Genomic DNA, 14,894 nt, shown 5'->3' on the forward strand with positions numbered 1-14,894 from the left:
CCCGTGGGGATCCCGGGTCTGGGCTTCCTCCAGACCTTGGCTTCCCCAGAAGTCTTTCTAATTCCCCTCAGGAGAGTTCCAGGCACTTCCAGGGACCAGCTTCAGAGGGCTGAAGTCCCCCCTCTCCCCAACAACTGCTTTGAGATCTTGATCTGAACAGCCTCTGGTCTGCACCAGGATGGGAAAGACCTGGCCACTGGTTTATCCGCCTTGGTTAGGCACCCCGCAGGTTGGTGCTCTAAAGGACTTTATTTTCCAGCCAAATTGCACCTCCCCCAGACTACAGGTGCAGTCCAGACCCTCATTATCTAAATCCTAGAGAGATGCTCTGGTCTCCCTGTGAGCCTTCACTCTCCTCCATCTCCATCACACCCAATGTGCACCCTTCTCTTACTTGCTACCAAGCGGTGTTGGTGATCTCAACAAACACACCTTGGCACACATCAAAGTCACATATGTAGGGCATTAAGGATTGTGGGAGGACCCACCTCAAAAAGAGTGTATATTACAGTTGCTAATAATAATAAAAGACGGCAAAAGGCAGACCATATTTCCGTAAAGATTCCCTATACATTGCAAAAGAAAAGACCTTTTTTACCCAACCTTGTCCTAACTTCTAACCTGTCTCCATTCCTGATCCATATCCCATAGGGCAGGACCAGCTTCATGGGTGTGTTCCCTACACTTGGTTTAAGGCTCTGCTGTCTCCATCTTGAAATTCTTAATTCTTAATACTTTTTGAACAAGAGACCTGTATTTTCATTTTGCACCAGGACCCACGAAGTATGTGGGCCATCTCACCCACTGGTGACAATCTCAACATCCTCAATCCTATCCCAGCGTTTCAACCACGCCGCTGCTCTCACGATTCCTCTGCAAGCCTTGGCTAGTCCTTCCTTTCCTCACCTTTCAACTGCACTGATTCCACCATCTTCTGCCACATGGCCTCTCCCCAGCCCCATCCCTGTGTCTCATCCTTTGGCTGACACATGTACCCTCTTCCGGGGTCGTTCACTCTTGACACCTCATTCCCTACCCAACCCTCATCCATCCCAGAATTGGACTCTACTGCCCCCCATCCCTTTATATCCTCACCAAGCCTCACCCTCTCCCTGAGCCTAAACACTGATCCTTACCCCAGAAGAGCCTCAATGCATCTTTGCAGATGGATTAACCAATCAGCCAAGTACATGGGCTGAATTGTGCCTCCCCAATTTACATGTTGAAGTCCTAACTCCCTTACTTCAGAATGTGACTATATTTGGAGATAGGGTCTTTACAGAGGTCATTAAGTTAAAAATGAGGTTATTAAGGTAGGCTGCACTCCAATCTGTCTAATGCCCATACGAGAACAGGAGATTAGGACACAGGCACACGGGAAAAGGCACGCGAAGCACGTGAAGACACAGGTAGGAGGCAACCATCTACAAGCCAAGGAGAGAGGTCTCTGAATAAACCAATTCTGATGACACTTTGATCCCAGACTTCTGGCCTCCAGAATTGTGAGAAAATAAATTTCTGTTGCTTAAGCCAGTCTGTGGTACTTTGTCAGGGCAGGCTGAGCAAACTAAGATATCAAGTATTTACTCAGTGCCATTATTTTGCCAGGTAGCATTCTAGGACTTGGGATTACAGGAGCCAATAAAACATACAAAAGCTCCTAACCTCGTGAAGTTTAGACAAAAAGAAAAAAGCAAAAGAAGTCAAAGATACGGGATGTGGGGTAATGACTAGTGCTATGGAGAAGAATGAAACAGAGAAGGGTCTTTGGGGTGCAGAGAGTATTTAGATACAGTGGTCAGGAAAGACCCCACTGAGGAGATGGTGTTTGAGCCAAGATCCAAAGGATTTGAGGGGCCATACTGTTCCAGGCTATGGGATCCACGCATGCCAGAGCCCTGGAATCAGGGGCATGCCTGGCACATCCTGGGGGCACCCAGGAGGCTGGTGTGCTGAAGTGGAGGGACTGAGAGAGGAGGACAGTGGGGATGAGATCAGGGCGGCCACAACAGAAGCAAGAGATCGTGCAGGGCCTTGCAGTCCATTGCAAGGACTTTGGTTGATAAAGCGATGTGGAAAGACATTGAGGGGCACCGTGGTCTGATGTCTATTCTCATACAAGTGATCAATGGGGCTGCTCCCTGAGAACAGATTAAAGAGAGAAAAGAGTGGAAGCAGGGAGACTACTTCGGGACTCTTGAAATAATCCAGGTAAGAGACGGTGGCGGTTTACACCAGGTGATGCAGTGAAGCATTGAGAGGTAGGTAGATTCTGGGTAGGTTTTGACCACAGATTGGTATCAGGCTACGGCACAAAGACAGAAGTCAAGGACAGCTCTCATGGTTTTAGGCAGAGGAACAGGAAGGATGGACGTATATTTACCAACGTGAGGAAGACAGTGGTGGAGTCAGTTGGATAGAGGAGTGTGGAGTTCAGGGGCAATATCAGGGCTGGAGATACAATTGGAGAATAAGTAGCAGTATTAAAAGTCATGAGACTGGATGAGGTCAACTAGGGAGTGAGTATAGAAAAAGCAAAGCAACCCATGAACTGAGCCCTGGGTAGCCCAACATTTAGAGGTGGGACAGATGAAAAGGAACCAGCAAATGAGACTGGGAAAGAATGAGCAGCAAGGTGTGGGGAAACACTGAAGAAAGCGGATCAGGAAGGAGGGATTGGCCAATTCTTCAAATCCTACCAACTGGAGTAGTAAAAGGACAAAGAACTGACCACTGGGTTTAGCGATGTGGAGGTCATTGGTGGCCTTCCAGAGCAATTTCCACAGAGAGGTGGGGCCTAAGGTGGATCAGAGTGCTTCCAAATCAAGAGTGGGGAAACAGAAATTGGAAACAGTGAGCGCTGACTGATGACTCTTTTGAAGAGTTCAGCTGTGAAGGAGAGCAGAGACATAGGAGAGTGGTGGCTGTAGGAATATGAGGGAACAAGATAAAAGTATTGTTTTAGTGTGTGAGAAATTACAGCATGGTAACATGTTTGTGTGCCAATGAGCCAGTTAAGAAAGAAAAAGTTGACGATGCAAGAGAGAGATGCACAGATGCAGGGAGGTGGGAGAGGTGATGCTGGAGCTTGGAGCAGGTATCTTCTGGTGGCTTCTCTTTTCTCAGCAGAACAGGAAGCCAGGCCACTAGCTGGGAGTGAGGGTGGGAGAGGAGTATTGGTGGTTTAAGGAGAAAAGGCTTAAAACAGTGTTCTGGGAGACAAGAAGGCTGGATGCTCTATGGAAATGTAGCATGATTGCTAGGCTGCATTAAGGGCCCACTTGAGGTTTAATGGCCATTAATTTAACGTGAAATTACTCAGCACGTCTCCCTGGTTTTCACCAGACGCGTTCAATCTCAGGGGTGCAGACCCCGAGTAGGTAGAAAGTTGGATTTTATCAGGGTTGAATTTTCCTACATGAGTACAAAGAAATGACAGAGGGACACAGGAGTTTTGTGTGGTTCTAGGGAGAAATGAGGATGACTGGTCATGGATTAATGGGTAAGGAAAGAAGTAAGGATTGAGTCAACATTTGGTGAAGGGCAGTGAGAAAAACACTAGGATTATTGGTTGAAGGGTCCCAGGGGCAGTCAAAGGATTGCTGGAGCTCTCGTAGTTCTAAAAGGAAGGAGCTGGCTTTCAAAGGCTGGGATATAATGGAGATTGTGGAGATGTGGTGGTGACAGTAATGGCAACATCTTAGGATACGACCACAGAAGTCAAGAGGAGGGAAAGAGTGTCAGGGGAGAGCAGGTCAAGGGACTGAGAGAACAGGGGTTTGAACCCTTTCTGTGGATATTGACATCACCAAGAATGTGCATATTTAACCACTTCTTATACCCGAACCCTTGAAGCCTTATCTCCTTCTCAACCCCTCATTCCACTCCTTGGCTTTGTCGTGAACCTGAGGGGCATCCCATTCTTGAGCCTCGCCTGTTCCAAGAGCCTCCCTCCTCTCTCAACTTCATTTGTCCTGAAGGTCACCCCACCGCTGAGCTTACACCCTAGCAAGTGCCACATACCTTCTCTGAGCCTTGCTCCTGAACCTTTAGTTGAGCACCTACTATATGCCAAGTGCTATGCTTGGTGCTGGTGACATAAAGGTGAATCAAACAGACCAATGTCTACCCTGCTTCCATTCTGGTTGGTGAAAAGAGACAATAAACTAACAAACATGGAGGATACCTAAGACGGCAGTTAGTAGAGGTACAATGGAGGAAACCAAAGCTGGGAAGGAGGACAGGGGGCACCAGGTCATCCGGATTCTAACCCATGCCTGGAGCCTCTCAGTGTGTGGGCTGCTAACCCCAGGCCAGCTCATGGTGACAATGTGTAGCTTCATCCATGCCCCCAGAGTCTCCCCACTTCGACCCTAGGACTGACCCTCACCTCACCCCCTCTGTGGGCTTGACCTCCAGATCAGCTCCCGGTGACATTCCTGATTCTCATCTATTCCTCAGCCCTCAACTGAGTTTCATCATCAAGCTTCATCTATCTGCTCCCTCAGCTTCATGTTGTCCAGAGGCTTACTTCCTCCACAAACCTCCCCCAGCCCTGACCATCTCTCCTACACAGTGTCTCTCTCCACTCCGTCCCTCAGCCCCACCCCACCTTGGACCCAGACCCCATCTGGTCCTCGGTTTATTCCTGAGCCCCAATACCTCCTCCCTTACTCCTGTTCCAGCTCTGACTCTGTCAGAGCAGCTTCTGCCTTCCCAGCTGACGTTGGACTGCCCCTCAGCAATCGGCTCAAGTGCTCAGAATCCCCCTTCGTGTGGCCCAGCGTGTTCCTTGGGGAGACAGGGCCTGAGGGTTCAGGGTCCTGGCAGTTTGAGGACAGCTGAGGAAGTGCCCAAGATTGGAGGCTAGTCTTTCCCTGGGCAGTCATCTTCCCTTTGGCCACCTGCCCTGATGGGAGGGTGGAGGAACTTCTAGACCAGTATTTCTCAAAGATTTTGCTGTACAGGACTGGGGAACCAAAGACAAGTGTGGGTGGCCATCATCTAGCCCATCACAACCACACATCCCTTCTGTCCCAACACAGACACACGCACATCCTCCTCTGGAAAAAGATGCCTAAGCAGACAAGTAACCTCAGCCCCGGTGCATTTCATTTTCCCTACTGCCACCTCCTGGACACAGTGGACACTGTAGCCACCACCAGGACCCCCGCAGGTGCATTCCTTTCCTGTGCCGGTCTTCTCTGGGTCCCATTATCACACGAGTTCCATCAACCATGCTGGAGGGCTCCCAACTGAAGTCCAAATACATCCCTTGCCCCTGGCTCTTATGTTTGGGGGTGGGGAGCCAGAATCATGCCAGTGTTCAGAAGGGGACTGAGCCTCCCAGAGCCATTGTCTGACTGGAATGCTCACCAAGCAGCAGAGGTACCAGCCACCAGCCTCCGGTCCTTGGGAGCAGACACTTAAGGGAGAGGATGCTGATGAAAGCCATGAGAGGCCCGATGACAGCTGTGGTGGTCAGAATGCACAGACCTCCAGCCACAGCAGCCTCCTGACTATTCCAGAAGCACCTCAGGGTGTTTGCACTTGTTCTTCACTCTGCCTGGAGTTCTCTTTGTTGAAAGTGTGTAACAAATGTTCATTGAGCACTCACTATGCCCGGGTATGTTCTAGAGGCTGAGGGCACAGCATCCAAGTCAACCGAAGGCCTTGTCTGCATGAACAGTGCAGTGAGGGAAGACAGACGACACATTAATAAATAAGCACAATGTAGACCATGTTTCATCAAATCTGAGATGGCATCAATTGCATGACCTAGCAAGTAAGCCGTGCTTCCAATTAAGCCATGATACAACACTTTCTTACCACATATAATTTTTATTTTGTACTTATTGAAAGAGCTCTGTAGACTTCCACCAGACATTGATTTTTATCATAGATCTCTCTGGTACTTGCATAACCAAGGAAAATATAAAGCAAACTAAATTGGTTAGAGTAAACTTGCTGCCATTCAGAGGCCAACCCTCCTGAATCATTTTCTGACCAAGCCTTGTAGATGGCAGTATCATCAGGAGTGTTGGGGAGGAGGCCTTTCTGTATTTTTTTTTAAAGATTTTTATTTATTTATTTGAGAGAGAGAGAATGAGAGATAGAGAGGCACGAGAGGGAAGAGGGTCAGAGGGAGAAGCAGACTCCCCGCCGAGCAGGGAGCCCGATGTGGGACTCGATCCCGGGACTCCAGGATCATGACCCGGGCCAAAGGCAGTCGCTTAACCAACTGAGCCACCCAGGCGCCCAGGCCTTTCTTTAAATAATGTATTTTTTTTAAGCCTGCAGACCCTAAATCAGGCTTTGGAATTCCCAGAGGCTTGCTCACTTCAGACTCCTGCTTAGGGCATGCAGCTGATGATGTTTGATCTACCACCTCAGCACCACTCTCCACCCTGCGCCCATAGCCATTGGTTCCTAGAAGTTAAAGAATTAACTCCCTATTGTCCCGGGGATTTCTTCTCAAACACTGACACTCACCCTGCAAGTTTTGATGTTGGCACTTTTGATTGGTGCTTGCCTGGCAGCATTGTAAATGAGAGTCATCTTTATTTCCGAGGCTGCAATGGGAACGAAATGGAAAAAAAAAGACATTCCTCTTAGCATGTCAGATGGTGATAAGGCCTATGGAGAAAAATGAAGCAGAAAGGGGGGATGGGAAAGGCTAGGGGGTGAGGGATAGCAATTTTCAATTATCTGGTTAAGGAAGAACTCACTGTGAAGATCTGAGCAGTATTTAAAGTAGGTAATTAAGAGAGTATCCTGGAAACCAGGAACAGCAAGTGCAAAGGCCCTGAGGCAGGAGTATGTTTGGCACGTCTGAGGAACAGGGAGTGCCAGCGAAGGGCTCTGCCATGGCCCTCCGCTGCAGCCTGCCTCAAGTCTCGGTGGGATGCCCTGTGATCCTCCCAGGAGCATTGAAAGATGGACGGTCTCGTGAGGAGCTGTCACAAGCCCCTTCCTCACCTGCCTTTCTATCTGGTGCGAGGCCACCACGAGGCAGTTTCTCACCCACTTGCCTGGTTCTGGTGAGGGCTGGGACTTCCCGCCGTGGCCCTCCCCACCTTTCGGGGACAGTGCCAACTATACCAGTGTCTTGCTCGAGTATGGAATTGGCTCCTCAGGGCCAGAGCACCGGCCTCATGTGTTGCCTGTCACCTGATCCTTGTGGAACCTGAGGCGGGGAGCTCGGTGTGGAGGAGTGGCAGAAGAGACCACTCCCCCCTGCTCCCTGCTTCCAGTTACTTCCCAGCCCTGGGGTACTTTCCTTCAGAGCACCTGCTACTCCCTGCCATCTTTCTGATTCATTCATGTTTCCTTGTAGCCTGCCTGCCTCTTGTTTCCCACCACACAGCCCAGGAATTGTATTTTTTTTCAATTCTGATCATAAAAAAGTAATATGCTTCCATTGTGGCAATTTTAGAAATCCCACCAGCCAGTAAAGCCCTTATTAAAATTTGTGTATATTGCCTTCTTGTTTTTCACTCCACAAATCTGATTTTACATCATTTAGTTCATACGATGTACAGACTTTTTTATTTCCTTTGTTTTTATCTGATTATGAAAGACATAGCATGAAAAAAAAGAAAGACATAGCGTGTACATTATTACAATATTAAGACAAAACGTACATACATAAAATAGAAAGTTAGAATCACCCCTAATCCCACCACCTAGTGAGAATCATGTTAGTGTTTGGGGTCTATCCTTCTGCTATTTTCCTCTACCTACATATTTTCTCTCACATACACACAAAGGAATTGTGAGCTTTATCCCCTCAACAAGGCCTCGTGAGCTCGTGGGCGGCTCTCCCTGTCACAGCAACACAGAGTATGACTGAGCCAACACCTCCTCACCTCGGCCTTCTCTCCTGCTTCCTCTTCCTAGTGCTCTCTCTTTCCCATCGTAAATGCTGTCACGACCTTCTGCTGGAACGCACATTGGAGGCATTTGACAATTTTCTCCCTTTGCTGTCTCATGCTTGAAAAGGCCTTCTCCGCCCCCAACATTTAAAACATTTATTATTTTCACTGTACATTTTTATGTCTTCATTAGTTCACATAAGTTTTTTAAAGATTTTATTTATTTATTTGAGAGAGCTTGAGCTTGAGAGCACGGGGGGGGGGGGTAGGGGGCGGAGGCAGAGGGAGAAGCAGAACCCCCCCCAAGCACGAGGCCTGCCGCGGGGCTCGATCCCAGGACTCCAGGGTCATGACCTGAGCTGAAGGCAGATGCTTAACCAACGGAGCCACCCAGGTGCCCCAACATGTAAATTTTTAATCTGTCCAGAACTGAATTTGGTTTAAGACTTAAACTAGGGATTCGCTGTATTTTTCTGTTTAATATTTGTGGAACACCATTTCTCCAGCAGCGTCAGAGAGAAGGCAGGGCTTCGGGGGCTAGGGTATCCACTAACTGTCCCCCACCCTGCATTTCTTTCATCATAACTATTTCCTGAGCCTTTGAGAGTCCTCCCCCGAGATGCTCCCCGCCCCACCCCGCCAAAGATTCACCTCTAAAACAACTCTGGAGCCTCAGCTCTGACACGGAAGCACCAGTCCTACCATGTCTTTCTTCTGTATTGTTGGCTCTGTCTCTGGTCTAGTCCATTCATCTTCTTATTCCAGTCACATACCGTGAAGACCAGGGTAGCTCTAACGCACTGGCAATATGTGGTGGGTCAAGTACCCTCTCAGCCCTTGCCCCCAGTCATTTCTATTTCTTTCCCCCAAAATCTCATTATTGCTTACTTACTCCACCATCGAAACTCAGGAATAGTTTCATCAAGTTACAAAAGAAAAATAACACCATTGCTATCTCGCTTGTAATTGCTTTACATTTATGGATTAAATTGGGGGAATACTGATATCCTTACAATGCAATTTTTTTCAGTCATGCTCTTGGTATTTCTCAGGGCCCCTGGCTGCCTCAGCCAGTAAATCATGTGACTCGTGCTCTCAGGGTCAGGAGTTCAACGTTGGGGGTAGAAATTACCGAAAAACAAACAAACAAAAAAACCGGAGGCCTTAGTATTTCTCTTTATTTTCCTAAATCTTGTGTGATGTCCTTCAGTAAGGTTGTCTAGCTTTCTTCTTATTTCTTCTGTTCTGCATATTTTTAAATGTTTTATGTGTAGTTTATATATATAAACATTATATATGTTTATATGTAATTTATATTTATATAATTTATAATTTATATATATTTATATATAAACTACACATAAAATGTTTAAAATACGCATATATATTATAAGTATTCTCCTGTACATTGTTTATATTATATATTAACATATATAACATACATATATTTCTTGCAGTTGCGAGTGGGATATTTTTTTCTGTCTTGTTATTGTTGGTTTATAAGAAAGGTGCTGAGTTTTGTAAAATTATCTTGCATTGAAACAATGAATCATGGAACACTACATCAAAAACTAATGATGTAATGTATGGTGATTAACATAACATAATAAAATTTAAAAAAATTATCTCGCATTCATCTGCCTTGCTAAAAACGTTTTTTAGTTTTTTAAGTAGGCAATCATAGAATTTGCAAATAATGATAAATACGTCTTTTCCTTTCCAATATGCATGCCATTTGTTTCTTGTTCTGCTCCTACTACAATGTTCTGTCCTTGGGTTTCATGGCAATGCCTCTGACTCAGGATGCATAACAATGTTTCACCTACCATTGGTTCAGATACATTTGATGTATCATGTTGATGAAGAACTCCTTTATTCCCAGTTCACTACTACTTGTTATTTTAATCAGGAATAGAGTTGAATGTGATTAAATAACTTTTGTTTATTTGCAGGATTTTTTTAACGGATACAATTTCATTGCTTGGAGGTTTCAAAATGTACCTAACAATTCCTCAGGGAACTGGAGGCTTAAGTTTTTGTTTTTTTTTTTAAGATTGTATTTATTTATCTGACAGAGAGAGACACAGTGAGAGAAGGAACACCAGCAGGGGCAGTGGGAGAGGGAGAAGCAGGCTTCCCGCCGAGCAGGGAGCCCGACGCGGGGCTCGATCCCAGGACCCCGGGACCATGACCTAAGCCGAAGGCAGTCCCTTAACTACCGAGCCACCCAGGCGCCCCTAAATGGCTTAGGTTTCTGTTTCTCACTATTGTAAATGATGCTGTGAATGAAAAAAAAAAATTTTAAACATGCTGCTGTTGCTGCTCTCCTCCTCCTCCTCCTCCTCCTCCTCTTCCTCCTCTTCCTCCTCCTCCTCCTCCTCCTCCTCCTCTTCCTCCTCCTCCTCCTCCTCTCCTTCTTTACATAAACAGGAAGACAAGCAATTGACCAAGATTATCAAGCAGCACTTATGTGTATGGGATCAGGGCTGGGGTTTCAAGTGGGCTTGCCTTTCTAGTTCACCTGTGCTTGAATTAGTCGGGGGGCATCTTTAACAGCCACGTTTGGGTGAAGTTTAGAGTGAGTAGGAGGTGGGCTAATACAGAGTAGTCTAATCCTTTTAGAGTTCTATTCATTTTTCAGCTTAATTCAACTCAATAAACAACCACTGAATTCTTCTCGTAAATCAGGGGTGATATGGATCACAGACAGATTCTACCCAGCCTCTGCGTTCACCATGTCTTCATGTGAGTGAGAACTTCTTAAAAGTAGAACTGTGGTTCCCTAGCAATAAAATTCCTTGTTAAAGGATATGAACCTTGAAAGGGTTTGACCCCGAAGAGCTGAGTTGTTATACAAGATTGTAACAAATCCCAATGCAGAAAGGTGTTTTTAGCTCATCTTTTCCAGCAAGAAACTGTAACTCAATTTTTTGGTAAAAATTATTCAAATATTTCATTGTTTTGGATTACATTTTTTTCATGTTTATTTTTTCACACATTCCCTCACTATTTTCCTTTTCTGTGAATTGTTTATGCTCTTACTTCTCTGCTGCAATCTTAGTGTTTTTCTTATTGATTCACATATGCTCTATGCACATTAGGTACACGTATTTACGCCCTTGCTTGCCTCTTACTGTTGCTCATCTTCTTGTCATTCAAGCATTTATTATTTTAATGTAGCTAAATCTATTATTTTGTTTCTCCTTTGCAATTCTTTCCACCTTTTTTAAACATGGAAAGCCCCATCCATGCATGGAGCAGAAAGCTGTTTCATACATTTTTTTCTTTTTTTTTTTTTTTTATGGCTTTTCAGTTAGAGCAAAACATGAATCCAGAAGCCTAAAAGGGGTGGAAGTTCATGGAGGGAGTTGGGGTTATAACACTTTTGTAGCTCCCAGGCCTTTGTCGTGGCTGTTTCCTAACCCTATAATGTTCACTCCACCGCCTCCCCCCCCCCACCTTCTCTAACTGGTGACATCCATTTGGAGCTGAGACCCAGTAGAAGCCTGCGCTGACATTCCCTGACAAACCACTGCTGGCTTCTCTTAGAGCATCTCTATTTCTTTCTTCTTGTTTTCAGCATACATCTGACGACTGCCCACCCTATGCCCTGGACTTGGCGGGAGTGGGGAATCAATCTCTGCCCCACTTTGCAATATAGTTCAGAGGCGGGGGCAGAAGCTAAATTGTTATTTATTCAATATGGGTAAGTCTACTTATTTATTCAACAAAATCATATACAAATAGAAGTTGAGATGATTTGTGTTGTTACGAGAGTTTCTAACAAGGGAGGAGATTTTAGTTAAAACAATGTACTAAGATTAGGACAAGAAACAAGAGGCATACATATTGGAAAAGATACATTGCAAAAAAAAAATGTGTCATTTGCAAGTTCTATAAAGGCCTGCTTAGAAAGCTAAAGTGTTATGTAGTGTGGGAAATGATGGTGGGAACTTCAGAGGAGGAGAGCAGTAGATGGATTCCAGATCAATTTTGGAGGTAGAGCCAACAAGATATGCATGTTGGGTGGATGCCAAGGGCTTAGGAGAAAGAAGTAGTTCAGAGTGACCCCAAGTGTATCGGTTGGCTAGAGTGCCACAGACTGGGTGGCTGTATCAGTCAGCTGGGGCTGCCATAACAAAATGGCACAGAATAGGGCTTCAACAAAAGACATCTATTTTCTCACTATCCTAGAGGCTACCAGTCCCAGATCAAGGTGCTTCAAATGTGGTTCTTGCTGAGGGCCACCTTCCTGTCTTTTCACTGTATCCTCACATGGACATTCCTCTGTGTGTGCCCAGTGAGAGAGGAATTTTTGATGTTCTTCTTCTTATAAGACCTATTGGACTAGGTACCCACCTTCTGACTTCATTTAACCTTAATTACTTCCCTAAAAACCCTCTCTGGAAATAGTCACATTGGGGTTTAGGCTTTCAGAAACACATGAATTTTGGGGGGATGGAGTTCAGTCCAGAACAGTGGCTTATACAAGAGAAATGTATTGTCTCACAGTTCTGGAAGCTAGAAGTATGAGATCAAGATGTTGGCATGATTGTTTTCTTCTGAGGCTGTGAGAGAGAATGTTCTCCCCCAGGTTCTAGTGGTTTGCTGAAAAAAATTTGGCATGCCTTGAAGTATAGAAGCATCCCCCCAACCTCTGTCTTTATGTTCACATAGGACTATCCTTGTGTGCACATCCATGTTCAAATTTCCCCTTTTTGTAAGGATACCAGTTTTACTGGGTCAGGGGCCTCCCCTACTCCTGTATGACCTCATCTTGACTAATAACATGTGCAATGACACTATTTCCAAATAAGGTCACATTCTGAAGTACTGGGGAGTTAGGATTTCACCATATGAATGTTTGGGGGACACAATCAATCCATAACCCCGATTTCTAGCTTAAAGGGTTAGATGAATGAGGGTCCCATCTACTGAAAGAGGAAAGAATATGCGGCAGGCTTGTGGGGTCTCAAAGGCTTTGTTTGGAGCATATTAAACTTGAAATGTCAATAAGGTATCTAAATTTTGAAGTACAAATTGGGCAGTGGCTTATGAGTCTGGTTCAGTAAAGGAAGGTAGTTTGTGTGTGTGTGTGTGAGAGAGAGACAGAGAGAGAGAGAGAGAGAGAGATTTATAGCTATGGGACTGGAGGTAGAGAAAAGCCCAAGATGCAAGTTCTGTGCCTTCCAGGGTTTAGAAGTCAGGAGGAAGAACCAGCAAAAGAGAGTGAGACGGAGCAGCCAGTGAGGTAGGAGATGGCATAGCATCCTAGAGAAGGGAGTGTTCGCAGACATAAGGGACTGTCCATTGTATCAATACTGCCGAGAGCTGGAGTAACATCACTCGGGCAGAGAAGTGCAGAGTGAACTTGACAACACAGAGTTCATTGGCAACCCCTGGTAAGAGCTATTTCAGTGGTAGGAGTTGAGACTGGATCTGAGGGTGTTGACGACTACACTGAAGAGAGAGAGGAAGTGGAGACAGTACCTGCAGACTGGCACTTGGAAAGGGAGCGGAGAAATGTGGTGCTTGCTGGGGAGGGATGTGGGAGTCGAGGGAGGAGTTTTGTTCAAGACAGGAAATATTACAGCAAGTCTGCATGGTGATGAAACTGGTCAAGTAGAGATGGGGAATCGGATGATGGGAGAGAGAGGGGCCTGTGGGAGGGGATGGCATTTAGAATGCAGAGAAGGCATTGGCCTAGAAAGGAGAAGGGATACTTTTGCCATTTTACCTTGAGGAAAGGAGGAAATGTTGAGTACAGAGGTAGACCAGCTGAGAGGCTTGGTGAGAGAATGATGAGGGAATTTCCATTCCACATCTTCCAATTTCTAAATCAAACACAGATGAGGCAAACAGGAGGGAAGTGAGAAGACATGAAGACCTTTGAGAGAGCAAGTCACCATTCTAGAATGGGACTGGCAAACACAAAATTTGGAAGGCCTTCTGAGCATTAATGCTTCTGAGCCCGGATGAGGCCGGAGATCATAAATCTATAGTGGTACACAATCTGCCAGCTTGTGGAATTCTCCCTAGTAGCACAGAGACACTTAAGTGCAGGCACACAGAGGACAAATAGTTGGATTCATGCAAAGTTGGGGATTTGCCAGCAATTGTGACAAAGGAAAGAAGGGGCAGGAGCGACTACATGATGGACGGTGACTCTGAAGGTACTTGGAGAGTAGAGAAGTTGGAGATACCAGGGGCTGACCAAGGGCTGGGCCAAAGTCTTGAGAAAAGAATTTTGCCGGCATAGGGTCTGGCCCAGAGTCGGTGCTCAGGAAATGTTAGTTGATTTGGTCACAAGGGAGGCCACTAGAGGGCTGCAATACTGCAACCGTACGCCAGGGGGCAAGAGACGACAAGGAATGAGTCTGACCAAGCCCCGCCTAAAGTTTGGGGGCCTGTGGCCAGAGCTCCAGTGACCCTTCTGACTGCTCTAAGCTTCCCTAAGGCATGGGCCTGAGTGGTGCTGCCTACCAGCTGGAGCCTGCTGTTGGTGCCACCAGATGGCTGGTGGTGGGATGTGTAAGGCAGGAACAGAAGAAACCATGAGTCCCAAGACACAGATAAGGGAAACATCCTTCATTGGTGCCAGTCCTGTGCTCCTGGCCCATGTCTGGGCTCTGTCCAATGCCCCGGCCTTGAGAAACCACAGGAAGAGACCCTGAGTGTTCTCTTGGGTACCCTGAGGTATGGGAAGCTGGTACCAAGAAGCTCAGCCTATGTCCTGGCCCTGAAGAGCCATCAAACCTCCTTCTTGAGGCTGGTACCATGGTATATAGCCCCACAGGCTGGCCCCAACCTCAAGGGCCCCTAGAGTTAAATGTCCAGAGCCTGGAGGTGTGTTTGTGCCCACGCAGTGGCCTGGGAAGGCTCTGGTGGAGAGGAGAGAGCCCATTGCCCAACAGCTTTTCCCTGATACCTACATGCCCAGCCCGTGCTGGGTCCGTGAGACCTTATAAACCATCTAGCCCTCTGTTTATTCATTCACTCCCTCGTTCATTCACAGTTTCC

This window comes from Zalophus californianus, chromosome X (genome assembly GCF_009762305.2).
Source record: "Zalophus californianus isolate mZalCal1 chromosome X, mZalCal1.pri.v2, whole genome shotgun sequence".
Lineage (NCBI taxonomy): Eukaryota > Metazoa > Chordata > Mammalia > Carnivora > Otariidae > Zalophus > Zalophus californianus.